Source organism: Pinus tabuliformis, chromosome 3_2 (genome assembly GCF_031772625.1).
Source record: "Pinus tabuliformis cultivar Carrire ecotype Pingquan chromosome 3_2, CPIR1, whole genome shotgun sequence".
NCBI classification, from domain to species: Eukaryota; Viridiplantae; Streptophyta; class Pinopsida; order Pinales; family Pinaceae; genus Pinus; species Pinus tabuliformis.
Genome location: NC_142302.1, coordinates 1,190,861,888 through 1,190,874,303, shown reverse-complemented (window position 1 = coordinate 1,190,874,303; position 12,416 = coordinate 1,190,861,888). Strand labels below are relative to the sequence as shown.

Here is a 12,416-nt window from a genome sequence, read left to right as displayed (position 1 = left end):
AGAGCTTTGTATATAGTTATATTCTAGAGCTTAATGCTTTCATTAGGGGCATCTCTGATTGCTTTCCTGGAAATTTTATAGTCTTTGTAAAATTGACCCTCACTTTACCATGGAGATTGTTAATCTGTAAATAGGTTTTGTTACAATACCATGGCTTATCAATATCAGGGGCCCAAAAAATCATAACACATTTTATATGTCACACTCATATGATATATTTTTTAATTAATCAATTTAATTAAAAGGAAAAAAAGGTCATAATAATTTTGCAAATAAATCTCAACCTTTGATTTGTGAATACACCCAAGAATGTTTCATGGAGGTTAAATCCTTACCATTCACCTAATAATTATTGATAATTAAATTAAATTTCTTGAAGCCCTATTCTAATATAGACACACCTATGGCATAATTATTAATTATTAAAAAAAAATAACAAATATATATACATTTAAAAAAAAAATGTAACAAGATTTTTAACTATGAAGATTCACCTCCACTTTATCATGGAAATTCTTAACCTATAAATAGGATTTATTACAATATCATGGGGCAATACCATGATTTACTAATACCACATGCCCAAAAACCATAAATATAGCTACTTTTGAAACAAATCTATTCACGTAATTAAAAAAGATAACCAACAAAATTTCGAATATTAAAATGTTTAAAATATGCTTTTAAAAATAAACTAAGGCATAAACAAATTGCTATCCTCGTGAAAATATTTAAATACTTCCTTATAATTTATGATTAATCATACTTTGTAAATGTATATTTTATTCTATTATATGTTTATTAGATAGGAGCAAGGGATTAAAGTAATCTCCTCATGTAATTTCTACATTCACCTATATATATATATAGGGGGAAATGTACATGTCTTAAGTTGGTGGCTTGAGTGAGTGTGAGCAGAGTTACTTATTCCATTCAATCACATTCAATTCCAATAAACATGTTTGCCCCTGTACCTGTATAACTCCACCTTGGTGTTGAGCCTCACAAGGTTGATTTCAACCCTTAAAGGCTAGACATTTGAGGATTGGATATGAAAAGTTTCACTCACATTTCCAAATCATACAAGTTAGACATGAATTTACTTCACATTTCTACCACTACCTAAAGTTTGGACCATTTCTCGATTTGTGCGTGTCATCCTTGCGCAGGGGCCATGCTAATCTTCTCTATATCATTCCAATTTTACCTAAAGTTATCCCTTATGAGGCCACCTTAAGCTTCATTGTAGTTGAACTTTACCCAATAAGAGAAACTCCTCGATTTTCACTATTAAAATCACTATTAAATTTAATTTTTTAAGTAAAGTTATAATATATTAATTTAATATATATCCATATACATATATTAATTTAATAAATTAATTGAAATAATTAAATATGGTAAATAATAAGTAAATGTTCATAATTATGAGACAAATTTAGCAGCCAGAGATGGCTGTCCTCACTGTTGGTTTGACAAACTGAGTTTGATAGGTTTTTCCACCTTTTCACAACAAAAATAAATAAAAATAAAAAATAAAAAAAAATAAAAAAAAATTTTACCATATGAAAAATCTCAAAATAAAACTAGAGATATTGGAAAATATGAAAGATATTTGCAAGGACAAATTTACAATCGGACAAAACGGGGAAGAAGTAAGAAATATGGGATCTCGATATTTGCGACCCTGATTTAGGACAGCCATTCCATCCAAATGTCAAGCATGTGGAAACGTGGCCAAACGCGTGAAAGACGTGGAATGCTAAACATCGTGGAAAATGCATGTGAACGTCATTTAATTGGCATGAGCTCTTCCCAGGTCAACCAGCGAATTATAATTGACTCATAATTTAAACGGAGTCGTCGCCAAACTTGATCATGAATCCTTGTTTTGCGCGTAGTCTAATAATGAGGGGAATTTTATATTTTTAAATGAATATTTTTTTTGGTTTTATTCAATCATAATTTTGGTCATAATTTGAGTATATATATATTATTTAAATAGTATTTTTATTTAAATTATATTTTTAATATAAAATAAATTTATTATATTAAAAAAATGATGAGATATTAGTATCTTTTAGATTTAACAATTTAATGATAAGTATAGTAATATGATTTAAGAATAATTTAAAAAGTTTATAGATTTTATTAAAAAAATAAATTATTAATTTTATTATTTTATTTTATTGATAAAATTTTATTATAAAATATTGTTTTTAAATTTTAGTTATTTTAAAAAGATTTATTACATATAAATATTTTTAATATTTTTTATGTGATTTTTATGTGATTTTTATTGAAAAATTTTGCTAATTTATTATGGATCACGAAATCTAAATACAAAAAATAAATATATTTTATTAAAATTAAAATATTTGTATTAATTTATTTTATTGATAAAAATTTATTATAGAATATTGTTTTTAAATATTTGAATTATTTTAAGAGGATTTATTAAATAAAAACATATTTATTAAAAATTAAATAAACTTATTAAAATATTTAAATTTATGGACATTGAGAGTTTTTTGGAAAATTTAAATTTATTGTTTATTATTTCAAATTTTTATAATATTTTATGTCTAAGTGTTTATTTTGGAATAAGATATTTAAAATTTTAATTTAATTACTATTTATTATACTTAAAAATCGATGTTCTATTAATTAAATGGCTCTCCAGGTGAAATACTTGGAGAGTGTACACACACTCATGCAATTCACGCTATGTTTCTATGTGGAGAACAACCTAATACATATAGGCTTTCACACAATGAGGTGGTTTGAACCACTCCCTGAATATTAGGATCTGAGATCTAAAGTTAGAATCTCAATCCTATCATCACTATAACAACTTTCTAGATTTAGCTTTCTCCATTATCTCCAACACTCCCCCTTAATGGAGAAAGGGCACTGAACAATAACACATGCCTGTTGGTCTAGTCTCAGCTAGGCTTACAATTAAACACATGAAAAAAAAACTTGGTAACAGAGTTTTCATTTTTGTCTTCTTGCTTGAGAGTCCATGCTTGTTCATCTTGAGTTGAGGCTTCATCTTCACTTTCCTCGCCATGAGATAGTGATGTCTCTTTGCCTCCGTTCTTCCCCTGTGAAGGAACACTTGAATTCTTGTTCTCCTCAGAATTATGACAGGCTGGATAGGAGAATTTTCCTTCTCACTATTTTTGGTGTCAATCAGTTGAACGTTAGCATGATGTCTTCGCCATTCATTAATGCAACTTCTTTGTTAACTTCATAAAGACATGGTGTTTTCAGCCATGCTTCAAGAAACTTCAGTTCTTCTTCAAAATTTGTTGTTGTTTCTTGCCTCCCAATATCTGCACAAAAAACAATGTCAGATTTATAAAGAGGACCACATTTACTTTCATCGTCCTGCTCCTTCAGGAGAGCTTTCATTTCACCATCTCTCCCTACTTTATCCCTTTCTGCTGTCACAATTATGCCTTCACCTAGTTCTGTTGTTGCAAGCATGTTCTGCATTTGATTTGTATGTGAGGATAGGCCTTCCTTCTCACCAAACAGTAATTTATCAATAAGATGTTCTTCAATCATCAAATCGATCCATTCATCATGAGGTATATAAATCTCATCAAACTTGATTTCTGCATCAGGAAGACTTTCAGATTCTACAATAGTGGATGTGTTTTCATCGTCACATATTTAAGTTACAGGCACAAATTCATCACCCATCATTGCATCTTCAATTTCACAATCAAGTATGGGATCATTACAATTTAACTTCTCATCAGTTTTGTTTACTTCTACCACATCTTTGCAATCAGCTTCATCTGACTCGTCCCATTGATCTTCAATCCTTTGTTCTTCTTCACACCCTTCCTGAAAAACAACTCGTGAGTTTTCAGTCTCACGTTGTTTCAGAACATATAGAACCTCTTGATAAGCATGGTCATTAATAAAACCACCAAGTCTCATGAAAAAGATATCATCAGGATCAAATATGTCTAAAAGTGCATCCATATTGAAAACAATCTAGCTTATCCCTCTTCGAGATTTGTTTCCAACTCCACACGGTCCTCGAGCTCCAACAACGCCGTTACCTCGCATGCGGGAAACTTCTCCCTTTGGCAACTCTTCCACTGTAGAACCTTGTAGACTGTGGTTTCTATGCCACGCAGGTTTTAGTGCCCTCGGCGCTGGCGACGAGAAACTAAACGACCTCTTACAAGCTGGAAACACTGTCAATATCTAATTCTGATGCACATATTTCTGAAGATGGGTTCAATCAGCAAAAAAAAAAATGCATTTTCTGTGGCATATAATAATTTACAAGAAAATTTCCCAAATTGTTTTTTAGATCTCCACAACCTGCACCTTCTAGGTTACTCAAGATAATAAAATTTCTAGACAATTAAAAAAAAAAAAAACCAACACAAACATCAGACTAAACCCTCGCTGCCAGGAAAAAAAAAAAAAAAAACCCACCTTCAGATGCAATGTTGCTAAAGTTTCTTCGAAGGAGAAACTATCGAATTCCACCTTCTCCAAATTAACATCAGGTTTGTAAGGCACGGGAATCTCTCCCTCCTTTTCCAGAGGCAACGTTATCTTGCCAAAGACAGGGACGTCGTTGAACAATCTGCCACAACAAAAATGTTTGCGGCATGACCCAGAAGACAATTTCAAATCTGCGGTGTGAAAACAGAGATGAGTCTCTGCATTGGACACTGGCCTTGCTTGAGAGCGATTACTAACCGTCTAACATCGTGTTCTCCAGCAATCCAGTAATAGACTAGTGCAAGCTTTCTCCTAACAGCGATCAGGGATCTCCTTCGCTGCTTCTCGGTGCAAACTTCCTTTGTTGCAACTCACCTTCAACTACAAAATTGATAATTCGCTTCTAAACTCACGCTGCTTCACAACACAGCTTCTCCCGCAATCACACCAAATACAATGCTCAACACGGCAAACACCTCCTCATGCTGGCACACATACTAGTTGACGCAGTCCACAACGCCTGTTGTCCATGCTTCACTCTCAGCTTACAGGATCGACAATCCTGAAGCTCTGATACCAACTTAAAAATCGATGTTCTATTAATTAAATGGCTCTCCAGGTGAAATACCTGGAGAGTGTACACACACTCATGCAATTCACACTATGTTTCTATGTGGAGAACGACCTAATACATATAGGCTTTCACACAATGAGGTGGTTTGAACCACTCCCTGAATATTAGGATCTAAGATCTAAAGTTAGAATCTCAATCCTATCATCACTATAATAGCTTTCTAGATTTAGCTTTCTCCATTATCTCCAACAATTATTAGGTGGATGGTAGGGATTTAATCTCCACTAAATAGTTTAGAATATTACATATGAAAGATTGAGATTTATTTAAGAATTAGTTATACATTTTTTGTTCTTTTAATTAAATTGATTAATTAAAGAAAATCCTTGAACATGAGTTGTGTGTTGGAATCACAATTGTGGTTAGACCAAAACCAGCAGGCATTAGTCTCCTACAATGCTAGGATCCACGAGAGGCTCTTAGTCCATGTCGTGAAACAATGAGGAGCGCTAAACCCAATGTCCAACATTATGGTTTTTTAGGTATGTGATATTAGTGAGGAATAGTATTCACCCATGTGCTCTAACAAAGCCTATTAACATGTTATATTCACCCCTATACTGTAACAAAACTTATTCACAGGTTAAAAATCTCCATGGTAAAGTAGAGGTGAATCTTCATAGTTAGAAAACTTGTTGCATGTTTTTTAAAATGCATATATATTTAATTATAATATTAAACTTTTTTATAATTAATAATAATAATAACGATTTCTGTATTCAAGCTTCTGTGATCCATAATGAATTAAACAAAGTCTTTCGGCATAAATCACATGAGAGAATTTTAGTCGTTTCAAACCAACAAGGGTGGAAGATGCAGACCATGGCAAAGACTTAAATAGAGAGCGATGTAGAGACATTATTTCAAGTAATATATTTGAACAATAATGTTTAAATTATAATTTTAATTTATTAATATATTAAAAACAAATATTATTAAGTAACAGCTATATTAAACGGCTAGTTTTTGAAAAAAATATTTAAATAATAATATTATTTCATTAATTTATTAAAAACATTAATAGGTAACCACTATATTAAATGGTTAGTTTTTGAAAAATAATATTTAAATAAATTTATTAGTTTATTAATTTATAAAAATATTAATATGTAATAGCTATATTGAACGGTTAGTTTTTGCAAAAAAATCAAAAATTAAAAAAAGTTACCTATTAATATTTTTAATAAATTAATGCAGTTTAATATACTCGTTACCTATTAATATTTTTAATAAATTAATGCTGTTTAATATACCCGTTACCTATTAATATTTTTAATAAATTAATGCCCTTTAATATAGCCGTTACCTATTAATATTTTCAATAAATTAATGCCCTTTAATATAGCCGTTACCTATTAATATTTTTAATAGATTAATGCCCTTTAATATAGCCATTACCTATTAATATTTTTAATAAATTAATGTCGTTTAACATAGCTGTTACCTATTAATAATTTTAATAAGTTAATGGCCGTTTAATATTTTTAATAAATTAATGAAATAATATCATTATTTAAATATTTTTTTAAAAAACTAACCATTTAATATACCCGTTACTTAATAATTTGTTTTTAATATATTAATAAATTAATATTATAATTTAAACATTATTGTTCAAATATAGTCGTTATTTGAAATTAATTTGTTTTTAATATATTAATAAATTAATATTATAATTTAAACATTATTGTTCAAATATAGTCGTTATTTGAAATTATGTCCCTACATTGCTCTCTATTTAAACCTTTGCCATGGTCTGCATCTTCATCTGGCCCTGATGATGAACCACACTTGGTTGGAAGCATCTTCATCTGGCCCTGATGATGAACCACACTTGGTTAGAAAAGAGTCCGCCAAAAAAATTCTATCATGTAATTTCTACCTAAAGACTTTGTTAAATAATAATGATTTAAAATAAAATTATAATTTTATAATCTTATGTTTGTGTTTTTTATATGGTTAAATTAGTAATAATCTAATTTTAAGATGACTATTAAAGAAGATAATAAATCGGTATGTAATACTTTTGTTTATAAAATAAAATATCAATCTCAAAATACATACACTTAACCATTAAACTCATTAAAATTATATAAATATAAAAATTATAAATTTACATAATTTAAAAATAATAATTAAATTTAAAAAATTTCATAAAAATTAATACATTTACTAAGTTTAGAAAACTTCATATAACATGCTCAACTTTGACGAAGAATATGATTTTTAAATATTAATTTCACTATCCAAGTTTTTAGGATTAACATTAATTTCACTATTCATATTTCTCATTAGATTTAGGATATCATATTTTTATTCATAAACATATTAATGGTTTTCTAGCTATTTCCATGAGCAGTAGTCTAACTATTATGCTTTTTTGTTCTGAAAGTTATGGAAATTTCTGTCATATTTTGAAAAAAAATTGATAGAGATTTTTGTAAATTAAAGTAAATGCTGTTAAAATTCATAATTTTAGGTGCTCTAGAAGTTTTTGATGGTGCTGAATACATTTCCACTATCAAAAACATGATTCAAACGCTGCATCTACAAGATTTTTTTATTTTTTTTTACCTAAATTCCTGCCACTATTAGCTATCCAGACAATTCCTCTGCTTCTGTAAATGCTCTTTTCCATGAAAATAATTCCAAAAAAAACAACTATCATGTTAATGGAAATTGAATAATGATAATTTCCAAACTAGTTTCATGCAATAATGTAATAAGCTATACAAATATAAAAATAATGTATGCATCATTATTGATGGAAATTGCATGATCCATTGATGGGCACTGAATTTGCCAAATCCCTCATGGCAGGGGCATTTCGCACCAACTATATTTCCAAATTAACTTAACGTAAATACTTGGAAATAGATTCAATTCGTGTGACCATGCGTTGGATTTTCCAGGAGGAAAGATAAGTTCAGAGATAAAGGAAAGATTTGATTTTGAACTGATCGTGCTCACGTATCAGATGTTACTTTGTGCTTATCAAGATTCTTGTTTTTGTTGTGGGTTAAGAGATCTGTTTATAATGCACTTGAGGAATCATCAACTTTTAAATATTGAAATGTTTAATGTTTATTTTTGTATTAAAAGTGAGTTATTAAAAAATAAAAATAAAAAATTGGTGAATTATATTATATATTTAAGAATCTGGAATTATTTTATTTATTTATTTTTTTTATTTGTGTGTGGTTCACGGATATCCTTCGGCCTATTTACCCATTTAACTCCAAGAGCTTTTGGGAATTGACCTTGTGACTTTTCATTTGGCGAGGCCCCGACTTGACCTATTGAGCTAACCCTTGGGGGATAAGAATCTGAAATGTTTTTTTATAGTGACTAAAAATAACTCTGTATATGTACATATATATATATATATATATATATATTAAATTCAGTAATTTTGTTTGAAATTTAATAGAAATTTTGAAAAATAATAAATTTTAAATTATTTTTTTAATTCATAAAATTTTTATTTATATTTAAAAGTGTATTTTAAATAATAAAAAACCATAATTTTACTCCATTATATTACCAAATTTAAACCTAAAAACAATTTGATATTACTGATTCTCTCTTCAGGGTGATTAAAAATCATCAATGTTCACCTGCTTGCGATTTTAAAATGATCTTGGTTTAAAAAAACAAAAAAAACTCTCCCAAACATTAACCCCGCTCTAAACAGTAAAAGCTCATTAAATCCCTGTATAATATGAAAAAAGACAAACCTAACCTGAATAATTGACCAACCTACCTGTAAAAGCAAATCACTAACCACTCCCTAAAGGGTAAAAGCTCATTAAAACCATGTGTAGCATGAATAAAAGGTGAGCCTAACATGAATAAATGACTAACCCTAGCATGAAGACAAATCACTAACCCTTCCGTAGACAGTAAAAGATCGTTAAATCCATTTGTGTAGCTTGAATAAAAGACAGACCCACCCTACCATGAAAAAGGGGTAGACTCTAACCATATGAAAAGTTTCAGCCTTATTTTTACAGTTTATTTGATATGTCACAGGTTCAAAATACAGATGAATCTATACGTGTATATGAGAAATGGCTCTTTGGTAATTTGTTCAAGTTTTCAGAGTTGAATAGGCAGCCCATACAAGTAAAAGCAACATTGAAAAGCTTTTAAGAAAGTTCCCTGAGTGCCTTGAAAAATGAGAAGCAGTATTTTCAAGATTTGAAAAATGAAAAGCAGTATTTTCAAGATAAGATCAACCATTGATGACGCTGGAAACAACTAATCTTTGTCAGAAGTGTTTGGAAATCAAAGTAAACGCTGGAAATATTCAATTTGCACCATACAACCTGATGTAGCTTTTTGGGCTACAACGGTTTTGCTTTTAAACATCAGTAGCCACTTATGCAAAAGAACATGATTAAGGGCCTCATAACTGGAGCAAGTCACACCAAATGCATCTACAAAAGGAGCAAAGAGTTCATCATGCTCAAGCAGGTCCAAGCACAGAGGAACTCTTTGTAATGCTACAGGTGACTGAAATAGAAAGCCCCATGGTTTTTCCTGCCATCTTTTACCCTCTCATTCCATTCCTTCGGGGATTTATATTCAAGAGGTAACATAAGAACCTTGGTAATGCTGCAGGTGACTGAAATAGAAAGCCCCCAGGTTTTTCCTGCCATCTTTTACCCTCTCATTCCATTCCTTCGGGGATTTATATTCAAGAGGTAACATAAGAACCTTGGTAAGAGATGCAATCAATTAAGAACGTAGCAAAATTCCTCTCCGACCCCAGTGCTTATTAAGACAGATTTTATTCGCACACAGAAATATATAACTAAACTTATTACAGAGATGTAAATCCTTGATTTACAAAGGAAAAGCTGGATTGCAATCTTAGGGCAGATTCGAGATTATTCGACCCAAATTACAGACACTATAGGCAATATTGGCACACAAACACAATCTCTCTTTGTTAAATTCGAACCAGCAACATACCATAGAATTTCAACAAAACATCAGCTAACACACTGATGTGCAGAAAATAAACAGAGCCTATTCAGCACTATCTACTAAAAGATAAAGTAGCTACAGAAAAGCAGAGACTTGTAAGAGTTTTAAACGACCATGGGCACAACCAAATGCCATCCAGGGCATAGTAGCCCTCTATCAATGATTCCTCAAAACCATGAACTCTAAGCTCTCACAAGCACATTTGCTGGATATATATACTCAACGCAAAGACAATCGTTCTTTGGATTCAAGGTGTTCGCCACCTGTTGAATGCATCTGGATCCCCAATAGTCTGTATTTCCCTTTCTCTTAAGGCATAGTAGCCCTCCAGCAAGGATTCCTCACAACCCTGATACTCTCTGCTCTCACAATCACATTTGCTGGATATATATATACTCCAGACAGAGACCATCGTTCTTTCGATTCAAAGTGTTTTCCGCCTGTTGAATGTCCATAGTTAAACGCCTCTGGATCCCTAACATTAATGTATTTCTCCTAAGGTTGTTACAGTTCCATGTCTGCAGGGATTTGTGGAGTAATTGCCTGGAGGTTGCCTCTTAATTCTTACCACAGCGAACTTCAACGTGGCTCATACATTTTCGTATTATCAATCGTTTTGCCACATATTGGGCAACTCTCAGAAATCTGTTCACACGGGATCCAAGGTGCTGACAGTTCTCGGTCTTAAATTTACTGCAGTACAAATATGCCATATATACTTGTCATGTTTGCACTGTCCTTCGGAATCTTCCCCATGAATGTATGGGGCGTTGAGATCAATACATATCCAACTTGGAGTTGGAAGTTGTATGCTTCTACATAAATACGAATGCCTTACGATTATTATCTATATAACGTATCAGAGTTATTACTGCATTTGCATAGGACATCCCTATAGGGTTTCATTCTAAATTAATAATGTACCATATTCTCAATAACTCACTCCTATGCGGATGATAGCCATGTCCACTTAAATTATATCAAATAGTTCGGATTAACGGAACCATGTTATAACCCTTGAAGAGCAGACACCACAGATTTTGGTCAAGTTTTGTTAAACAGAACTATGGAAGATTGATTAACACAGTATGACCCTGTTTAAGTAATTTGTCCACCATAATATAAGTTTGAAGGTCAATTCAATGAGTTCGGTTTGTGCTTTGGAAAATTAGCAATATATTTTCCAGGAACAGATATATTATCAACCTTTTCAACTCTTCATTTTTAAACTGCAACAACCCATCCTTGTTAAATGTGCTTGTAGATCGAAGGTTAATGAGGTACAGGACACACCTGTAGCTTACCGATCACTTAAGCTGTGCAAACCAGGATTTTCCATCCCCGTTTCCTCGAAAGAACACAATAAAGAACCACACGACCAGAGCACTTCATACTAAATGCCTTCACAGTGGGGAGGAAAGGGAAAGAAGCTCTGGCCAGTCTAGCATGGAGGATTTCCTCCTACCATTTCAGTCAGCTGAAATAGGACCCATATGCACTCACCTGTCAGCTTTTCATCATTAGGAAAAATAACGGATTGGTCGCATTATACTAAAGTCTCATTTGCCATTGAAGTAATTCACACCTCATCCCTGTTGTTAGTTCACAGATGGAGGACGATGGAAAAACTAGAAGATCAGCTCCATGTATATGAGATGAAACATGCCTTTTCAGTATGCAGCACTTCTCGTCTAACTGTTCACGATGAACTTGATATGAATGGTAATGAAAATGATGCCTTATTATAGAGCCTGTAAAAGGACCAATAGTACCTTCATAGGATCACAACCCACATATATTTCTGTTGATAAAGGGTAATTCGATCATATTTAAAGGCTAGGATTAATATAGCCTTAATTAATCGTATTGAGCAGGCAAAGTTTGTCGTTAGACATTATTAAGCCTAATGAAAGCCAACCCAGTACTTGGTGTTTAGGTACATAACAATTGGGTTAAACCTTATTTCTGTCATGCTCACCCTGTTCTAGATGAAATAATCACAAGCATCGTTATGTTAATGAACACTGGCCTGTAATCAGTTTTACCTTTTTTGTATGGAGTATAATCACATTTTACTGTAGGCAAACAACGATACCACCACTTTCTTTGATAGAACAGGGAATGTTTTCTATTTATGAAGCATATTCAAGCAACCAATCACCAATTTCTCTGATAGAGCAGGAAATGTTTTCTATTTATCAAGCATACTCAAGCAACTAACCAACCATGCAAAATGAGTAACAAGCTTCAGTTACTGTGAAACATTATCTCAAAAGATGTGAAATGTAACAGAAAACTATAAACACAAGTCATA

At 31.5% G+C, this 12,416-nt stretch overlaps 1 non-coding gene across 1 annotated transcript; it reads right to left on the bottom strand.

Annotated features, from left to right (window-relative positions):
• Positions 1 to 1,123: 1,123 nt before the first annotated feature.
• Positions 1,124 to 1,232, bottom strand: LOC149184982 (U6 spliceosomal RNA). The gene has a single exon (XR_016257883.1). It is a non-coding gene; the product is annotated as a U6 spliceosomal RNA (small nuclear RNA).
• Between the last annotated feature and the right edge of the window lie 11,184 nt (positions 1,233 to 12,416).